At 42.8% G+C, this 9,664-nt stretch overlaps 1 pseudogene; it reads left to right on the forward strand.

Moving 5' to 3' along the window:
• Nucleotides 1-6,482: 6,482 nt before the first annotated feature.
• On the forward strand, nucleotides 6,483-7,876 carry LOC116479555 (small ribosomal subunit protein eS1-like; annotated as a pseudogene).
• The last annotated feature ends 1,788 nt before the right edge of the window (nucleotides 7,877-9,664 follow it).

Below are 9,664 nucleotides of genomic sequence, written 5' to 3' on the forward strand. Positions count from 1 at the left end.
CCTGGGCCAAGCATGGTGGCTCACGCCTATAATCCCAGCACTTTGGGAGGCTGAGGCAGGAGGATCGCTTTAGCCCAGGAGTTTGAGACCAGCTTAGGCAACACAGCGAGACCCCTGTCTCTACAAAAAAATTTAAAAAACTAGCCAGGTATGGTGGTATGTACCTGTCGTCTCAGCTACTTGGGAGGTTGAGGCTGGAGGATCGCTTGAGCCTGGGAGGTCAAGGCTTCAGTGAGCCGTGATTTGAGCCACTGCATTTCAGCCTGGGCAACAGAGCAAGACCTTGTCTCAAAAAAAAAAAAATCTGGAGCCTAGTGAGTGGTGAACGTGCATTAATTAATAATTTAATGAATTATTAATTAATTGTTGGTAATAATCACCATCTGGTTATTAATAAGCATTTAATAAATATGTAATAAGTAATAGCATTAAATCAATATAGACAAAAAATTGAGCATTTAAAATTGGATGTAAGAAATAACTTCTTGGTAGGTCCACTGTATTTCTTTTATTCTTTTTCTTTTTTTCTTTTTCTTTTTTTTTTTTTAGAGATAAGGGCTTGCTCTGTCATCCAGGCTGGAGTGCAGTGGTACAATCACGGCTCACTGCAGCCTTGAACTCTTGAAGTGATCCTCCCACCTCAGCCTCCTGAGTAGTTGGGACTATAGGCATGCACCACCACACCTGGCTAATTTTTTTGTTTTTGTAGAGACAGGGTCTTGCTATGTTGCCCAGGATGGTCTTGAACTCCTGGCCTCAAGTGATCCTCCTGCCACAGCCTTCCAAAGTGCTGGGATTATGGGCGTGAGCCACCATGCCTGGCCCACTCCATTTCCTAATAGGTGACATTGTGGCATATACTATTTGTACATATCTATGCTATATTATGCCTTTCTGAGGTCATTTATTATTAAAATAAAATTTTTTTTTGAGACAGGGTCTAACTGTTGCCCAGGGTGGAGTATAGTGGTAAAAACACAGCTCACTGCAACTTCAACTTCCTCAAGCAATCCTCCCACCTCGCCTCTCAAGTAGCTGAGACTATAGGTGCATGCCACCATGCCCAGCTAATTTTTGCATTTTTTGTAGAGATGCGGGTCTCGCTACATTGCCTAGGCTGGTCTTGAACTCCTGGCCTTAAGTGATCTGCCTGCTTTGGCCTCTCAAAGTGCTGGGATTACAGGTGTGAGCCACGGCACCTGGCCTCTGAGGTTATTTAAATCTAATTCTGCTTAATAACAATTTAGGAATATGCTAAATTGCCTCTTAACGTGTTTTCCCACTGGTTAAGTCCAGAATTCATCAGGGTCTTATAGGGCTTGCTGACTTACAAGCAAGAGAAACTGAGTCTAGTTAACTTAAACCAAATAATCTATTGAAAAAATGTGGAGAAGCTCATAGAAACCAAGAAAAAACCTGGACAACTGTGCAAATGACAGTCACTAGAGCAACTCCAGGAATCCAGATGGCAGGAACGGACCAGCATCTACTACGGTGCCGCTGCTGCTGAGAACCATCCCCAGCCATTCTCTTTGTCCCTGCTGTCATCATTGGAATTTCCAAGAGGAACATCTGATTGCTCTAGTCTGCTCAACTAACAAATCACAATGACTGTTGTGGCCAGGCCAGGCTGGCTGCTCAAAGAAGAATTTGTGCCATTATCAAAAGAATTAGTGGGCGATGACAAGGACGAGCTGTGTCCACCTCAAAGACTCATGAGCCTTTCTCCTTGGCAGCGCCTTCCAACCTAGCATTTTTTTTTTTTTTTTTGCCCAGGCTGGAGTGCAATGGACTGATCTCGGCTTACTGCAACCTCCACCTCCCAGGTTCAAGCGATTCTCCTGCCTCAGCCTCCCAAGTAGCTGGGATTACAGGCATGCGCCACCATGCCCAGCTAATTTTTGTATTTTTAGTAGAGATGCGGTTTCTCCCTGTTTGTCAGGCTGATCAAGAACTCCCAACCTCAGATGATCTTCCCCCCTCTCGGCCTCCCAAAGTGCTGGGATTACAGGCGTGAGCCACCACACCCGGCCCCAACCTAGCATCTTATGGACGTTACTTGGCTTATATAGACTCAGGTATGGCTTTAATTTTTTAAATGTTAAGTAATTTTTAACCAGTCCCTAAAATACTGTCACCCTCTGTGACATCACCTCTCTGTCCACACAGAGAATGGACAAGGTCCAGGAGACCACAAATCTACCCCATCCATTTTGACCCCAATTCCAGTTTATGAAATTGATAAATACCTGGACTGTCTATGCAAGACACTTTCTTGTGGCAAGTCAAGTTCTATTTTCCTATTAACTTATTTACAATATTAAGGTTTTGTCCTCTTCATTTCTGACTGTTCTTCAGTAAATACTGGCCATGACTATGGGATTGTCTTATGAGTTAAGTGATGCTCTGTTCAAAGCCTACTCCATGTGAGATCCTGTAACACTGCTGCTTCAGTAAAGCTGTTTTCTTCTACCTTTGGCTCGCCCTTGAATTCTTTCCTGGGCAAAGCAAAGAACTTTCCCGAGCTAAGCCCTTATCTGGGGCTCACCTGCCCCGCATCAGTATTGGCACAAGGACAGACAAACTGACCAATGGAAAAGCACATACAGATACATACAGTCAACTGATTTAGGACCACAGCCACCCGTATGGCAACCAGGAAAGAAAGGATGAACTCTTCAGCCAGGCACAGTGATATGCACCTGTAATCCCAGCTACTCGGAAGGCTGAGGCATGAGGATCCCCTGAGCCCAGGAGTTTGAGACCTGCCTGGGCAACAGAGTGAGATCCCATCTCTTAAAAAAAAAAAAAGGGAGAGAGAGATTATCTTTGATAAATGATGGAAATAATGGTGGGTCAGGCTTCCCTCTCCTATGTGGATGCGCCTCATCCAATCCACTGAAGGCCTGAATAGAACAAAAGGCTGTGTAAGAAAAAATTCTTTCTCTCTGTGTGGTTGTCTCCAAACTGGGACATGGGTCTTCTCCTGAATCCAGACTTGGGCCCAGACTGGAACTTAAACCATCAGCTCTCCTGAGTTTGGATTTCTCAGACTCTGTAATTAGGTGAGCCAATTCCTTGTAATTAATCTCTTTATAAAAACACACAGACAGACACACACATTCTATTGGTCTGTTTTTCTGGATAGCCCTGATATAGTATGTTATACTTTGACAAATAATTTTTTAACTGTTTAAGAAAATATATGAATAGAAAATCTGGCCTGGCATGACGGCTCATGCCTGTAATCCCAGCAGTTTGGGAGGCTAAGGTGGGCGGATGACCTTAGGTCAGGAGTTCAAGACCAGCTTGGCCAACATGGTGAAACCCCGTCTCTACTAAAAATACAAAAATTAGCCGAGTATGGTGGCATACACCTGTAATCCCAGCTACTCGGGAGGCTGAGGCAGGAGAATCACTTGAACCTGGGAGGTGGAGTTGCAGTGAGCTGAGATCATGCCACTACATTCCAGCCTGGGCGACACAGCGAGACTCCATCTCAAAAAATAAAAATTTCTCCAGTGACTAAGATCTATAAAAATATCATCAAATGGAAAATCTAGTGTGAAAAGGACAATAGCCAAAATTAAGACCTCAATAGATGGAGTTAGCAGTCAATGCACATTGAAGAGAGGTCACTAAACTGGAAGGCAGGTGGATTGAAAAGCTGAATGGAGAGATGAGAAGGTCAGTGAACTGGAGGATAGGTCCAGACTGAAGTACGGTGAGAGGAAGAACATGGAAACTATAGACAGTAATTTAAGAGGTATGTTAAAAATGTTTAATGTCCTATCATTGGGGTTCCCAAACAAGAGGAAAGAGAGAACGAGGCCGGGCATGGTGGCTCATGCCTGTAGTCCCAGAACTTTGGGAGGCCAAGGTGGGCGGATCACTTGAGGCCAGGAGTTTGAGACCAGCCTGGCCAACCTGGCAAAACCCCATCTCTACTAAAAAAAAAAATACACACACAAAAAATTAGTTGGGCGTGGTGGCGCATGCCTGTAATCCTAGCTACTTGGGAGGCTGGTGCATGAGAATCGCTTGAATCTGGAAGTCAGAGATTGTGGTGAGCTGAGATCATGCCACTGCAATTCAGCATGGGTGACAGAATGAGACTCTGACTCAAAAAAAAAGAGAGAGCAAGAGAATCAATCCTAAGCTGCGTATAAACAAAGAAAGCCATACTTAAGCACATCCTCACAAATACACTAAAAATCAAAGAGAAATCTTAAAAGTATCTAGAGGAAAAAAAATCATATTATTTTAAAAATGAACAATATAAACGACAGCTGAGTTTTTCATAGAAAGGATAGAAGCCAGGAGAAAATGAAATAATGTCTTTAATGTGATATTAAGACATAATTTTTGACTTCAAGTCAAAAATGACTTTAATAATCAAAAGAGTAATAAAAAATAAGAGTAAAAAAGGAGATAATTGCCAACCTAGAACTCTATGTTCAGTGACCTATGCTTCGGAAAGGAAGGCGAAATGAATAAATGTTTAGGCAAACAACAACTGAGAGAATTAGTTACTTGTATACCCACACTAGAAGAAATGCTAAAAGGAGTTTTTTGTTTTTGTTTTTGTTTTTTGAGACAGGGTCTTACTCTGTTGCCCAGGCTGGAGTGCAGTGGCGTGATCATGGCTCACAGCAGCCTCGACCTCCTCTGCTCAAACGATCCTCCCACCTCAGCCTTCCAAGTAGCTGGGACTACAGGTGTGCACCACCATGCTTGGCTAATTTTTATATTTTTTTTGTTGAGATGAGGTCTTGTTATGTTGCCCAGGCTGATCTTGAACTCCTGGACTCAAGCAATCCTCCCGCCTTGGCCTCCCAAAGTGTGAGCCAATATGCCCCGAAGGAGTTCTTCAAACATGAGAAAAACCATTCCAGAGTTAAGGGCAGAAATTCAGGAAGGAATAAAGAGTAAGAGAAAGCATAAAGTATGTGGGTAAATCTAAGTGCACACTGGCTGCATCAAACAAAAATAATAATGACTTCTGGGTTTTATATACACCTAGAATCAGAATATATGTCAATAACATCACAAAACAAGGGAAGGGACTTTACCAGAAGCAACCCTTGAAACAAAGATCTGAGTCCAAATGATTTATTTGGGAAGTTAACCCAGATCACATCAGTATGGGACATGGGAAATGAGGTAGGGAAGGGAAGGGAACCAATACATTGTGCATAATCCCGCAAAGTATCACTCTGGGTAATTGAAGCTTAATTCTGCTTGGAAACCCTGGGAACGAAGGTGGAAAACGCAGCTCAGAGTTACTAGCACCTGAAGCACGCAGAAGCTGGGAGAGTTATGCAGCAACTGTGGCCAGTGATGGCTTGAAAACTACTCCAGGGAGATTTTAATTTCCCGGCACTTCTAGCCAGCGCTATCTATACTCAGCCTCCACAGAAGCCCTTGGGCGGAGGTGAGTCACAGATGCTGGGAGTTGTAAACTGAGCCAGGATGTGCAGGAATGGGAGTGCCAGGGGATTTAGATGGGGCATAGAAGGCATCTACTGCAGGAAAAGAGGAAGTTAAAATATTCTAAATGTATTCTTAATCATCCGGGAAGAAATAAATGTACCGACTCATATTGGCACTAGTAAATACAGGATGCATATTGCAATCTGCAGATTTCAAATAGTAAAATAATATGTATTTGACAAGCTAGTAGAGTGGTGAAATGGAGTACTAAAAATGACTTGGCCAAGTCCAGTGACATGTGCCTGTAATCCCAGCTACTTGGGAGGCTGAGGTCAGAGGATTGCTTGAGGCCAGGCGTTCGAGACCAGACTGGGCAACATAGCAAGACCTTGCCTCTACAAAAAAAATAAGAGTTAATTAAAAACAGCTGGGCACGGTGACTCATGCCTGTAATCCCAATGCTTTGGGAGGCCGAAGCAGGAGGATCACTTGAGTCTACGAGTTTGAGACCAGCCTGGGCAACACGATGAGACTTCATCTCTATAAAAAATTTAAAAAATTAACCCAGCACTGTGACACATGCTTGCAGTCTCAGTTATTTGGGTGGCTGAGGAGAGAGAATCCCTTGAGCCTAGGAGTTTGAGACTGCAATGAGCTATGATCACATCACTACACTCCAGCCTGGACTACAGATAAGGAATTAAAAAAAAATAAAAATGACTTGAATAATCAAAATGAAGATAAGAGAGTTAAAATAGTGAAGAGAGAAGAAGGACTGATGATAGATTTTAATCTTATGTGTCACTAATTGCATTAAATATAAAAAGATCAAATATTCCAATTAAAATACAATTATCAGATTGAATAAAAAACACAATCCAACTAAACACTGCTTACAAGAGACACACATTAAATATAAAGATAGAGAAAAACTAAAAGTAAAACTATAGGAAAATGTAGACACTGCAGACATCAACCAAAACAAAGTGGATGTGCAGTTATAGTCAGATGAGACAAAACAAGGCTAAGGCAGAAAGCATTAAGAAGTTATGACTAGGCCTAAAGAGGGGTAATGAGAAAAGAGTCAATCACCAGGAAGATACGATAATTCTAAACTTGTCTGACTTTTGGCTCTCTGAGCAGCGCCACGGTGGTCGGCAAGAACAAGCGTCTTTTGAAAGGCAGCAAAAAGGAAGCCAAGAAGAAAGTGGCTCATCCATTTTCTAAGAAAGATTGGTGGGCTGGGTGTGGTGGCTCATACCTGTAATCCAAGCACTTTGGGCGGCCAAGGCAGGAGGATGGTCTAAGGCCAGGAGTTTGAGAACAGCCTGGGCAACAAAGTGAGACCCTGTCTTTTCAAAAAATAAGTAAATACATACATAAACAAACAGACAAACAAGCAGACAAATAAACAGCAGGGTGTGGTGGTGCATGCCTGTGGTCCCAGCTACTTGGGAGACTGAGGTGGGAGGACCTCTCAAGCCTAGAAGGTCAAGGCTGCAGTGAGCTACGATCACAACATTGCACTCCAGCCTGAGTGATACAGGGAGACTCTGAGAAAAGGAAGGAAGGCGGGAAGGAAGGCAGGAAGGCAGGAACGAAGGAAAGAAGGAAGGGAGGGAGGGAGGGAAAGGAAAGGAAAAGGAAGGAAGGAAGAGAGAAAGAGAGGAAGGAAGGAAGGAAGGAAGGAAGGAGAAATAAAAAGAAACAAAGAGAGAAAGAAAGATTGGTATGATGTGAAAGTGTGAAAGCTCCTGTTATATTCAATATAAGAAATATTTGACAGACACTAGTCACCAGAACTCAAGGAACCAAAATTGCATCAGATGGCCTTAAGGGTCATGTGTTTGAAGCGAGCCTTGTTGATCTGCAGAATGATGAAGTTGCACTTAGAAAATTGAAGCTGATTACTGAAGATGTTCAGGGCAAAAACTGCCTGCCTAACTTCCATGGCATGGATCATACCTGTGACAAGATGTGTTCAATGGCCAAAAATTGGCAGACCATGACTGAAGCTCATGTTGATGTCAAGACTATCAGTGATTATTTGCTTTGTCTGTTTTGTGTGGTTTTACTTAAAAAATGCAATAATCAGACACGGAAGCCCTCTTATACTCAGCACCAACAGGTTTGCCAAGTCTGGAAGAAGATGATGGAAATCATGACCCAAGAGGTGCAGACGAGTGGCTTGAAAGAAGTGGTCAATAAATGGATTCCGGACGGCATTAGAAAAAGACATAGGAAAGACTTGCCAATCTGTGTATCTTCCTTGTGATGTCTTCATCAGTAAAGTAAAAATGTGGAAAAGCCCAAGTTTGAACTGGGGAAACACACGGAGCTTCATGGGGAAGGCAGGAGTTCTAGAAAAGCTACTGGGGATGAGGCAGGTGCTAAAGTTGAATGAGCTGATGGATAGGAACCACCGGTCCAATAATCTGTTTAAAATCTGGACTTTTTTTTTTTGAGACAGGGTCTCACTCTCTCACTCTGCTGCTCAGGCTGCAGTGCAGTGGCCCAATCGTAGCTCACTGCAGCCTCAAACTCCTGGGCTCCTCCTTCCTTAGCCTCCCAAGTAGCTGGGACTACAGGTGTGTACCACCATGCCTGGCTAATTGTGTGTGTGTGTGTATGTGTGCTTTGTTTTTGTTTGTTTGTTTGTTTTTTTAGAATTTTTACATCTACGTTCATGGGAGAGATGGGCTAATAATTTTCTTTTCTTACAATATCGTTCTTAGTTTGGGGATAAAGGTCATTCTGTCCTCACACAAGTTGAGAGGTGCTCCCTCTTTTAGCAGTCCCTGGAAAAGCAAATATTTATCCTCCTGGAATATTGGATAGAATCCATCAGTGAAGCCACCTGGACTTGAGTTTTCTTCATGGGAAGGTGTTAAATCATAAATTCAATTTACTCAATTGCGTAAATTGAGTAATGAGATCATTCAGATTTTTCTACTTTGGTAGGTTGTGTTTTTTTCTAAGATTCATCTGAATTTTCAAATTCATTGGCATAAGAGCGTCATTGTTTATCATATCCTCTTCTTATCTTTTTAATGTTTGTAAGATCTGCGGGCATAACAAAGTACCACAGATTGGGTGGCTTAAACAATGGAAATGTATTTCTTCACAGTCCTGGAAGCTGGAAGTCCATCAAGGTGTCAGCAGGGTTGGTCTCTTCTGACGGCCTCTCTTCTTGGCTTGAAGATGGCCATCTTCCTCCAGTGTCTTCACAGAGTCATCCCTCTGTGTGTGTCTGTGTCCTGATCTCTTCTTATATGGACACTAGTCATATTGGATTAGGGTCCACCCTGATAACCTCATTTAATCTTAATTATCTTTTTAAAGGCCCTACTTCCATATATAGTCACATTCTAAGGTAGTAGAGGTTAGGACTTCAGCATATGAATTTGGAGGGCCACAATTCAACCCAGAACATGAGGCGACTGAATGTCTCATGTGCTTTGAGTGTAAGTTGATAGAACCACTTTGGGAAATGATTGGGCAACACAAAAGCTGAACAGACACACATTCTGTAACCTACAGATTCAATTCCTAGGTGTATACGCAACACAAATGCACATGTGCACATCAGAAGATGTAGGACAATGTTCATGGAGATGTTCATAATAGCCCCAAACTGGAAACTAACCACATGTCTCCAATGGATAAATCTTGGAATATTCACACAGTAGAATCTTATGGAGTAGCAAAAATGAGTTATCTTTTGCTACTCCCAACATAGGTGAATCTCATGAACATAATGTGGAATGACAAGAGCCAGATATGAAAGAGGACTATCTGCATATTCCATGGAATTGCATTTATATCAAGTTTTCTATCAAACAGGCAAAACTACGTCATGGTGTTTGAGGAGGAGGGAGGGTGGAGACTGGCATAAGAATCACAAGGGGACTTCTGTTCCTTTATCTGGGTGCTAGCCTTGTGAAATTTCAGAGCTGTGCACTTATTAGTTCATTGAAAGAAAAGTAAAGCAAGGCTGGGTGCAGTGGCTCATGCCTATAATCCCAGCACTTTGAGAGGCTGAGGTGGGAGGATTGCTTGAGCCAGGAGTTCGAGATGAGCCTGGGCAATATAGTGAGACCCCTGTCTCTACAAAAAAATGAAAAAAATAGCCAGGCACGGTGGTGCACACCTGTAGTCTCAGCTACTTAGGAGGCTGAGGCGGGAGGATCACCTGAGCCCAGGAGTTTGAGGCTGCAGTGAGCTATGATCA

Source organism: Hylobates moloch, unplaced genomic scaffold (genome assembly GCF_009828535.3).
Source record: "Hylobates moloch isolate HMO894 unplaced genomic scaffold, HMol_V3 SCAFFOLD_12, whole genome shotgun sequence".
In the NCBI taxonomy this organism is placed as follows: Eukaryota; Metazoa; Chordata; class Mammalia; order Primates; family Hylobatidae; genus Hylobates; species Hylobates moloch.